The sequence below is a fragment of the Oncorhynchus keta genome, chromosome 18 (genome assembly GCF_023373465.1).
Source record: "Oncorhynchus keta strain PuntledgeMale-10-30-2019 chromosome 18, Oket_V2, whole genome shotgun sequence".
In the NCBI taxonomy this organism is placed as follows: domain Eukaryota; kingdom Metazoa; phylum Chordata; class Actinopteri; order Salmoniformes; family Salmonidae; genus Oncorhynchus; species Oncorhynchus keta.
The window spans coordinates 5,430,092-5,442,187 of NC_068438.1; the positions used below are offsets into that span (position 1 = coordinate 5,430,092).

Here is a 12,096-nt window from a genome sequence, read left to right on the forward strand (position 1 = left end):
GGCTCATTTGGACATTTGTTTGCCGTGTGTCTTACGCGTGGTACTTACCGTGACCGCACTGGTCACGCTCTCCCTGAAGGCTACCTTGGGCTTTCCCATCGCACAGGGCCAGTTATACAGTGAGAGAAAGTAAGGTTAGCTTGATTTACCGCACCGAAATGCCATTGAAGGTTCGAGATGTTTGGAAGTCGTAATGCATTCTATTATCCTTCAGGACAACTTAAGAAAAAATACAAATAAGATGAAGCCAAAACGCAAATGCTGTGGCCTGAAGGATCTTCAGATCACCGGAGAGCGGAGCACTGGACTAGTAATTGTGAGTAGATCTCCAGGTGCAGCTCTCCCATACCAGAGATGGGATTGCTTGCTTTCTGTGTCAAAGCGGACCCTGAACGTGGTGTCTTCTCTGGTGAAGCGGTTGATGCCTTTAGAGAACTTATCCATGTCATTCTGATCCACAGGAAAAGGGAGGATGAGGTCATACAAGCTCATATACTCTACTGAAATAGTATCGAGCCTTGGTGTGGTCTTTTTGACTCCTCATACTACATTGAATGTGAGAGGGCCTTGTTGGACGGCTTCATAGACATGGAGATGACAGCCTCTGGTATGTGGATGGACTCCTGTGGGAGAAACGTGTTGAATGAAGCTCAAAGTCATAACATTATGCACACACCGGCAGTGCACAACAGATTGCATGTTTAAATACATGTTAGTGAGTGCTGACTGGTTGTTTATCTAGTTTGGACAATGGCCATAGGGATGTACCATGGAGAGGTTGGCGCTGGTCCGGGAGGTGAAGGTGTCTCCGCTGGCACAGTTGATCCCAAATGGCATATCAATTAATTCAAAGACGGCTGTGTCATATTGAATAGTGTTCACTGTCTAGGCACAGAGGTCATACTCGTTGTTGAAGGTTGTAGTTGTTGACCTATGTGGGGTTGGGCAGATAATGTGGTCCTTCTGTAGCTCAGTTGGTAGAGCATGGCGCTTGTAACGCCAGGGTAGTGGGTTCGATCCCCGGGACCACCCATACGTAGAATGTATGCACACATGACTGTAAGTCGCTTTGGATAAAAGCGTCTGCTAAATGGCATATATTATTATTATATATTTATTATTATTATATTATAATCCAGCACTGTGTTCAATAGATGCTGAACCCCCTTGTTCCTCAGGGCAGTTCCCACCAGCACGGGGCTGAAGAGGTAATGCACTGTGGCCCTGCGTATGGCTGCCTGTGGGAGGAGAGACGGGAGAGGTCAGGGCCCTGGGGGGCAGTGTTCGCAGGTCATAGCAGGAAAGATGACTGAGGCGTAAAATCAAATGACATAATTTGTTGCGATATCCCAAAACATAATGAACAGTCACACACACACCTTAAGTTCTGGCACAGTGGGGATCCTCTCTTCCAGAAACATCTCTTCCAGGGTCACGTCAGCATTAGCCACACACTCCACCAGCTCCTGTCTGCAGCCTCCACACGGAACTCCGCCGGGATCTCATCCAACCGGATATTCTGTTTGCAGGAAGCACAGAGGACGGAATTAATTAATTATTATTTTTTTTCCAGTAAGAGGGTTTCCAGCGATGTAAATATTTCAGATATGAGATAGTAATGTAAGTCTTCTCTAAATGCCTGCCACGATCATATTCTCCATTCTCTTACCCGAATGGGCCCTTGAAGTACATGCTACGCTCCTCTAGGAAGTCTGATGTCCTTCGCGTCCACCCCCCCCCAGACCGATGGGGATGTTCACAAAGGCCGCATTATGGTTCAGCTTGGTCCTGAAAGCGGGAACAGAGGAGTCGTAACACAGAGCTAATGGAAAACCAGACTCGTCTTGTCTACTCCACAGTATCTGTATATCTGCTGACCTCGTGGCCTGCAGGGCGCGGCTGGGGTTGGCTCCCATGCGGTCCAGCTTGTTGATGAAGGTGAGGAGGGGCCATCTGTCTGTTAACGGTCAGGGTCTGCCACTGGACCCCTCCAACCGCACATAGGACCAGGATCGCCCCGTCCAAAACACGCAGGGCTCGCTCCACCTCAATGGTGAAGTCCACGTGGACTGGACAGGACAGAGCAGTAAACTGGGGTTAAAGTTAAAAGCAAAAATACATCCTAACAGCTGTTGGGTACACTGGCATTGATCTGTTACTGTGACTTATGGTATATCTGTCAAGATGGTGATGCCTCTCCAGCTCCACCGAGTCCATGGTGGCTCTGACTCCATCTTTTCCCTTGACCTGTAGAGTTAGAGGACCAAACATAATAGTTTGTCTGTCTGCCTCCCTCTAAAAAAACACACACACACACACTTCAACTAGCTACTTCAATAAATCAGAGCCAGATCATGATTAACTCACCTCGTGGATCTCTGCTATCCTGCCCGTGTAGAAAAGGACGCGCTCGGTGAGTGTGGTCTTCCCCGAGACGATGTGCGCCGAGATTCCGATGTTGCGGATTCTTTCATTGGGAACGATGCCAGAGCTTGACCGACAACTGTTAATCAACACCTATCAAATTAAAGAGACTGCATTCAGATAAGTTTCTCTCCATTTCCATCACTTCTCATCTGTCCTATTAACATCTTGGGGTATCTTTTCTTACCTTTTTGAATGTTAGTGTTCCCCGTTTCCTTAAATGTATTTGACCTGTGGTTAGTCCTGCTTTCAGAAGTCGCATTTTGTTGATGGACAGAACCGGTTAAACACCACTTACACCTGGAGGCCAGGTCATCTGATGCAGCACTCAATTACTCTCCTACTTGGTCAAATATCCCTCACACAGCCTGGAGGTGTGTTGGGACATTGTCCTGTTGAAAAACAAATGATAGTCCCACTAAGCGAAAACCAGATGGGATGGCGTATCGCTGCAAAATGCTGTGGTAGCCATGCTGGTTAAGTGTGCTTTGAATTCTAAATAAATCAGTGTCACCAGCAATGCACCATCACACCTCCTCCTCCATGCTTCAAGGTGGGAACCACGCATGCGGAGGTAATCCGTTCACCGACTCTGTATCTCACAAAGACACAGCAGTTGGAACTAAAAATCTCGAATTTGGACACATCAGACCAAGGGACAGATTTCCACCAGTCTAAGCAAGTCTCTTCTTCTTATTGGTGTCCTTCAGTAGTGGTTTCTTTGCAGCAAATCGACCATGGAGGCCTGACTCACGCAGTCTCCTCTGAACAGTTGATGTTGAGATGTGTCTGTTACTTGAACTCTGAAGCATTTATTTGGGCAGCAATTTCTGAGGCTGGTAACTCTAATGAACTTATCCTCTGCAGCAGAGTTAACTCTGGGTCTTCTTTTCCTGTGGGAGTCCTCATGAGAGCCAGTTTCATCATAGCGCTTGATGGTTTTTGCGACTGCACTTGAATAAACTTTCAAAGTTCTTGAAATGTTCCGGGTTGACTCACCTTCATGTCTTTAAAGTAATTATGGACTGTTGTTTCTCTTTGCTTATTTGAGCTGTTCTTGCCAAAATACGGGCGTGGCCTTTTACCAAATAGGGCCATCTTCTGTATACCATCCCTACCTTGTCACAGCACAACTGATTGGCTCAAATGCATTAAGAAGGAAAGAAATTCCACAAATGAGCTTTTATCAAGGCACACCTGTTAATTGAAATGCATTCCAGGTGACTACCTCATGAAGCTGGTTGAGAGAATGCCAAGATTGTGCAACGCTTGTCATCAAGGCAAAGGGTGGCTACTTTTGAAGAATTTGAAATAGAAAATATATTTAGATTTGTTTACCAATTATTTGGTTTCTACATGATTCCATCTGTGTTATTTCATAGTTTTGATTTCTTCACTATTATTCTACAATGAAGAAAATAGTACAAATTAAAGAAAAACCCTTGAATGAGTAGGTGTTTCCAAACCTTTGACTGGTACTGTACACTGAACAAAAATATAAAAGCAACATGTAAAGTGTTGGTCCCATGTTTCCTGAGCTGAAATAAAATAAATTCTCCATACGCGCAAAATGCTTATTTCTCACAGATTGTGTGCACAAATGTGTTTTCATCCCTGTTAGTGAGCATTTCCCCCTTGCCATGATCATCCGTGCACGTGACAGGTGTGGCATGTCAAGAAGCTGATTAAACAGCATGCTCATTACTCAGGTGCACCTGTTTTTGTCACACAACACAATGCCACAGATGTCTAAAGTATGCTGACTGCAGGAATGTCCACCAGAGCTGTTGCCAGAGAATTTAATGTGCACTACTTGGCAGTACGGTGTTGCAATTGTGCTGGAAATCACATTCCCAATTCCCCGGAGTGCCCGGTTAGGGTAAAGGAGTTTAAAGTGGCAAGGGTCAGAGCCGTACAACAGGTCTCCTATATGGAGGCACGTTAAATAGTTGAAGGAGCGAGTGGAGCTGAAGATATGGCACTGAACACCCTGCAGCCTTTGGAGATTCAGGATGTCGTTCAAACAGTTGAGGGAAGCTGATATGCTGATCGTAAAGAAGGTGGATTTTTGTGGCGTTTATTGCGCATGTGATTTAATTGTACCGCCCAACTGAACAAGAAGTCCACGAAACTGGCCATAATTGTGTCTGCTGCTGAATAGCTATTGGGTCTCCAGTACATTGCAAGGAATACTGTCTGAAAATTCTCTTCCTTCTCAGGTCCCGTAGCCTGTGTGGATCAGAGTTGACATTTTAACCTGACTAAAGAAGTACATTGATTTTGTTTCTTTGTCTTTTGTTAATTATTTGGAATCAATATTAGTGTCGTCTAAAATCTTGTACACTACCCTGTACAGTGACGGCATGCACCTCTAACGTATGTTTGCGGACCACCATAATACCATAGAGGAAGAACAAGAACAAGAAAAGCAACTTAAAACACTTCATGCTTAGTGAGCAAGTATATAGACATGCTCTTCCTCTATCAGTTGAACACACACATCAAACCGATAAGCTGCATTCACATCCCCTCCACACCCAGATACAGATAGGTATCTCACTAAGACTCTTGTTCCCAGCCTAACAAAAAAGGATAAACAACAGGTTATTGGCAGACACCTGACTGATGGTAATTTTTCATTTTAGTTTATGGAGACAAATCTGATACTCTTTGGAGAAGTAGTTGTTTTCTGTGGTGCTTTATAGCCCATTTGATCTCTTATTGAAATCAGGGGTGATCACATCAAATCTAAACTTTGGCTCTCTAATCATCAGTATACTATTTGACCATGGACTTCATGTGTTACAATATCTGTAGCCTATATGTATCTTATAACATTCATTGTGATCATCATAGTGTGTATATCTTAGTGTGACATGCGTCACTTAATTTCAATCAGTTCCAGGTGCTGCCTGTGAGTGTGGGGCGGTATTTTTTTGTATAAATGCCCGGTAGTTAAAGCGTTTTGAATCTATGCGACATGGCGGCAAATTCAACATACAAGAAACATTTGAACAGTTTGCTACTACAGCAGGTGAAGGAGTTTAAAGAGCATGGAGATATGGACATTATTGGAAAGAGAGGAAGAAGGAAAATATCTCAGGGTAGAGAGAAGCGGTGTGGTGGGGAAGATTGGTGTCTAGTACAAAAAAAAAACATACTCGGTAGCTCAAAAGTGTACCCCTGCGAGAGCGAGGATGAATTACCAGCAGGTGGCAGGTGCGGTGAAGACCACAGAGTTCGAGCCTCATCCCAATGATGATAAAGATGATTCTGGCACAGTCGGAGTGAGATTTTTGGAAAGAATGGATCCTTGCCTAGCGGCTGATCCGTATGTGGTATCAGGTTGGGTGATGAAGAGGTTGGGGACTGTTGCCTCGGTGAAAGTAACTCGAAGTGGACTCGCGGTGATTCTTTGCATTTATTCACTCCAGAGGGAGCGGGTACTCCACATCACATGCCTCGGGACAAAAACTGTGACTTGCTTTGCTCTTCGGAGCAGGGCGCAGTTGAAAGGAGGGATAACTAGGGTGGCATTAAGTGTTAAGGAGAATCAACTGAAATGTAAGATTCACGATGTCTGTAATGCCCGCCGTTTGGTGTGATGCAGACCTGGTGGAGAGCGTGGTAAAACAGAGAAGACTGTCTGTCCTGCTGAGTTTTGATGCAGTCTACCCGACAAGGTCAAGTTAGGATGTGTCAGTTATCCCATGAGAGCTTTTTGTGCTGAACCCATTATGGTGTTTTAGGTGCCACGCCTATGGTCCTGTTGTAGCAGTGTGTAAGAGGGAGATTTCTAGATGTGACAAGTGTGCAAGAGGGCATGAGACAAAAGAAATGTGTAGTATCAATTGAATAAGTTGTGTGTGTTAACCAATGGTGCTGGACATCAGAAGTGTTTGGTGAGAGAAAAGCAGGTTGATGTGGCCATTATCAGACTATTACAGAAGGTGTCATATGCTGAGGCAGTGAAGGAAGTAGTTAAAGGAGATGGGTGCAGGGTGAGGGATCCTATGAGGCTCCCTGTGTGTTGGCTAAGACCAGTAGAGAGTGATAGGAATAACATGTTCTTCAGTAAGATTGGTTTCTTAGCGTTCATAGCCATGGTTATCAACTGTACCGCAGAAATGGAACATAAATGGCAGAAAATAGATATTGTGGTGGCAGCTGCAGAGAAGACTTGGGTGTAGGAGATTTTACTGAAGAAGAGTTACAAGGTGTGTTGAACGATAGTGTCCCGTCCTCCCAGGCTGCTGGCCTGGTGAAGGATCCGATAGGCCCAAATAGTGGAATAGTGATGAGGTTTTAATGGGTGTAGGGTTAGTTGGTAGGGCCATTTTTCTTCACTTTTTACCATACTTTTTCCTTTTTGTGTCACAAAGTGTAGTGAATTCACACTCCAGAACATTAGGCGGAAACCAGTGGCGGTCGCTAAGGGCAGGACGGCTCATAATAATGGCTGGAACGGATCGAATGGAATGGCATCCAACACATGGACACCATGTGTTTTCTGTATTTGATACCATTCCACCTACTCCGCTCCAGCCATTACCACGAGCCCATCCTCCCCAATTAAGGTGCCACCAACCTCCTGTGGCAGAAACACAGGGCTAGATAAGCAAAATAGATGAATAGGGGGGCTTGTGACCAGCCTCACACCCCAGTTCAGTAGGTGGTGGTATATGCACCTTTCAGTTGGTTGCGATCCGCCAATTCAAATGTAAATAAAGAAGAGTTCAGCTGACCTGTCTACCAGCTACAGGTTTGTGTGCTCTTGGAGGACAAGAGTGGGGACAAGTGTGGCCTAATCCAAATCCGTTGTAAGTGCTCTTGCGCCTCGAGTCCCCATATCCCTCCAGATCCGCTCTCCGTCGTCCTGAGAACGCCTTCCTCAACTATGCACTTTTCTAATTGTTGTTGAAATCTGATATTGAATCTAACTATTGCAAAAGTTGTTGCTCAAGCGGTAGCGTAGAGCGCTGCGATTATTGCTTGTTGATTAGTAATGGGGATATTGAGAGCATTCTTGCTACTACAGAAAATCAAAAATAAGCTTGCTGCTACAGAACAGAACAAAAAACGCATTCTATTGCAATATGTCATATCATTTCCATGCTCCACCCCTGACGCGAAGAACCTGTGTTTTGTTCATGTTTAGTAGTATTTAGTATTTCTCCGAGGACCTCACCTTGTTGAACAAGGTGGCGCAGCGGCTGCAACCTTCAACCTGTTACATTAGGCTAACTTGTTAATGTGTTCATCGTTAATCTTTTCGTATGACCATACTAGGTTATTGTGTGGTGTCTGCTTGGTTGCTAAATGTATCTTACCATCAGTCATCTCTGCAATTTCCTCCATGCGCAGCTATATGGATTGACCAGTTTCCCTAAAAGGACATTGTATGTGACCTAACATCCCTATCCGTAAGGGGTGTGTCAACGTGGCACAGTGTTGTCGTCATCATCCTTATCAAATCAAATCTAACTGTATTTGTCACATGCGCCAAATACAACAGGTGTAGGTAGACCTTACTGTGAAACACTTACTTACAAGCCCTTAACCAACAATGCAGTTTTAAGAAAATAGAGTTAAGATAAGATTTACTAAATAAACTAATATAAAAACATATGCAATCTTTCCATTATCTTCCCATCTAATTTCACTCCATCTAATAAGCACTCCTTCCTGACTTGACAGGAAGGAGTTTCTACTGTCATGCTGCTCTCGTTCTGTCTGGATATTATAGTCAGACTGCATGATTATGAGTCAGTTTATTGCATTGACATGATGCATAGATCATGCATAGGGACTATTCAAATCCACATGTGGAAAAACTCAAGCCTCTTGTCTATTGTGGAACCCAGGTCAGCAGGTCACATTGCAACACACAGTTGATCCATTTCTCAAACACCAGCCTGAGAGGCTTGTAGGAAGTCATCAAAAAAGGCAGTGACTTTGTCATCTGCCATAGAATCACAGTGTTCACAAAATGTCATCAACTGTGGAAAATGAGTGTGTCCTTGTACCTCCAGTCTGGTGTCAATCACTATCAACAGATATGAGAATAATCCATAACATTTTAGCATCAAGTCTAGCGACCATCAATCCACACCTTGAGTGTCACAAACAGAACACTGGAAATGGTACATTACAGAAACTCAAAACGTCCTAAACATTGTGTTAATCAATTTCAAATATATATGAACTTTAGTCATATTACATTTCCCGATTACAATGTGTGGTGAAAGACTAAATATCATTAGTCCTGCCTTTTTCTGTTCTGTTCATTTTTCTTGGTGATTGCAACACTGGTGAGTCGTAATGTCAGTCACAAACTAGAAACTGAGCTAAACCCAATCCAATGTCTAGATTCTCTCTATTCTGTAGGGCAGGGAGGGACATCTGGCTGCCTGTGGCCCAATAAAAAATAAACACTTATTTTTATTTGGGGGGGGGGACTCAGTCGGGGTCTCAACTTACTGTTGAGAGTTAGAGTAACAGAATACACAAGTTGCAATTTAAAACATTTGGTTATGCATCAGCAGTCACTTCATTTGCCCAAGTCGTCTAAATATTTTTAGATTGGTAAGTTTGCCTAGCAGCCAGCTATCAAAACTCGTAGTAAGTATGGTCGATTTACCCACTGAGGTGGGGCCCATTGATCACCAGTTATCATATTGAAAACGGCGCCACCCTATTGCAAAATGTGTAGAATTGCAGGAAAGTAGCTGTAAAACGGCACGTTTCACTCTGCCCAATGGCAAAATGAGTAGAATCGCATGATATTAGTTGTAAAACTAACTGCAGATTCGCCCGGACAGCTGATGAAACTGTGAATTTGCACAACCAAAGAATTTCTACACCAACTGTCAGAAACCGTCTCAGGGAATCTCATCTGTGAGCTCGTAGTTCTCACCAGGGTCTTGACCTGACTGCTGTTTGGTATCATAACCCACTTCAGTGGGAAAATACTCACCTTCGATGGCCACTGGTACGCTGGAGAAGTGCGCTCTTCACAGATGAATCCCAGTTTCAACAGCACCGGGCAGATGGCAGACAGCGTGTATGGCGTCGTGTGGTCGAGTGTTTTCATTTATTTATTTATTTTATTTCACCTTTAATTAACCAGCTAGGCTAGTTGAGAACAAGTTCTCATTTGCAACTGCGACCTGGCCAAGATAAAGCGTGGCAATTCGACACATACACCAACACAGAGTTACCCATGGAATAAACAAAACATACAGTCAATCTTACAGTAGAACAAAAGAAAACAAAATGTCTATACAGTGAGGGCAAATGAGATAAGTTAAGGAAATAAATAGTCCATGGTGGCGAAGCTAGTGAGGGAGATGTGAGATGTGAAGTCAACGTTGTGAACAAGTGCCCCATGGTGGCGGTGGGGTTATGGTACGGGCAGGCATAAACTACGGACAATGAACACAATTGCATTTTATTTATGCCAATTTGAATGCACATAGATAATGTAACGAGATCCTGAGGCCCGTTGTCGTGCCCTTCATCCGCCGACATCACCTCATGTTTCCTCATAATAATTCACAGCCCCATGTCGCAAATCCTGGAAGCTGAAAATGTCCCAGTTCTTCCATGGCCTGTATACTCTCCAGACATGTCACCCGTTGAGCATGTTTGGGATGCTCTGGATGGACGTGTACGACAGCTCGTTCCAGTTTCTGCCAATATCCAGCAACTTCACACAGCCATTGAAGAGTAGTGGGACAACATTCCACATGCCACAATCAACAGCCTGATCAACTCTATGTAAAGGAAGTGTGTCACACATGAGGCAAATGATGGTCACATCAGATACTAACTGGTTTTCTGATCCACGCCCTTACTTTGTGACCAACAGATTCATATCTGTATTCCCACTCGTGAAATCCATTGATAAGGCCCTAATACATTTATTTCAATTGACTGATTTCCTTATATGAACTAGAACTCAGTAAAATCTTTGACATTGTTGCATGTTGCGTTCATATTTTTGTTCAGTGTAGATATAATGACGAGATGCTTGTGCCACCGCCCTAACAATGGGATCCGTTGCCCACAGAGCGGAACGGTAGACTGTCAAGATCCCGCCTATTCCTCTCTTTAGATTGGAAAAAATATTTGATGAGGAGTGTTGACGTCAACCACCTGTATTCAGTGGAGAGTGAGATGCATAGATCGTCTAACATTTCAACAGGAACAACTCCGGTATAAAGTTCCCGGGATATGTGTGACACACATCACACTTATATCAGTACCCTCGTAACAACCTAAGCATTACACAACTTCTAATAGGTCAAATAAGCCTTAGGTATCAAAATAGCAATATATTTTGTATCCTGACTAAATTCAACACTCTCATTGCCCCCATACAAAAACTCCTCACTTGCTAAGAAATAATGATCTGCTTAACGTGGACAGATTTTTGGAGGAGTAAACCCTCATGCTTCGACTCTTCCTCTCTGCTTTAGGTAGGCCTAGACCAGAGTTGTATACTATGAAGCAAGCTAGATCTACTCCGCGTTTTCTAAAGTTAGTCAGCTTAAACTAGCTTTACATTTCAGCTCAGGCTTCATCTGTCCTATGATGGAGGATATTGCTCATCCGCCTGGCGCTTACTCTAGCCTCTACGGGACGGTTGAGCTAACGTGCATGACGTTGTAAGTAACAAGAACCTTTCCCAGGACATAGACATATCTGATATGGGCAGAACACTTACATTCTTGTTAATCTAACTGCACTGTCCAATTTACAGTAGCTATTACAGTGAAAGAATACCATGCTATTGTTTGAGGAGAGTGCACAGTTATGAACTTGAACATGTATCAAAAAAACAATTAGGTACATTTGGGCAGACTTGATACAACATTTTGAACAATAATGCAATGGATCATTGAATCAGTCTAAAACTTTGCACGTACACTTATGCCATCTAGTGGACAATATTTAAATTGCGCCTCGAGTCCTAAGTCATATAATTACTTGCATTTCAATGATGGAACAAAACAAAAAATAAAATGTTCTTTGCATGATCTTTTACCAGATCTAATGTGTTATATTATCCTACATTAATTTCACATTTCCACAAACTTCAAAGTGTTTCCTTTCAAACAGTATCAAGAAAAAATGCATATCCTTGCTTCAGGTCCTGAGGTACTGGCAGTTAGATTTGGCTATGTCATTTTAGGCGAAAATTTAAAAAAAAAAAGGTTTGTAGGCTTGTAACTGCGCATGCTGAGACAATTCTGAAACATCAAACCATGTGTGAGTCATTGCCACATTTTCATTTGTGCCCAGATCAAAATGAAAGACAAGTTTAGGTTTTAATTCAGAAATGGTGTGAAATTGGCTTTTTGAAGTGCAGTCTTAATTTAATTACTGATATGCCGTCTTCAGTGTGCTTATCCCCCACTCCTATCAATAAAATAATATAATTTCCATACAAGTTGTACTGTGTGTGGAGGTTCAAATGCATTCTGTCATATTTAAATGTGTGATAGGTATTTTAACATAAAAAAAAGGTTTTTACAAACAAAACAACATTTCATTAATAAACTATTGAATCAGTCGTCTTCCGCAAACGATGGCGATGACTATGCAATCTTTGCGAGATGGAGGGTATCTGATTTCATTGGTCCTCAACTTGTGCCTCAGACTCTTCAT

At 43.1% G+C, this 12,096-nt stretch overlaps 1 pseudogene; it reads right to left on the reverse strand.

Annotated features, from left to right (window-relative positions):
- Positions 1-99: 99 nt before the first annotated feature.
- Positions 100-3,430, reverse strand: LOC118397104 (elongation factor G, mitochondrial-like; annotated as a pseudogene).
- Positions 3,431-12,096: the final 8,666 nt, after the last annotated feature.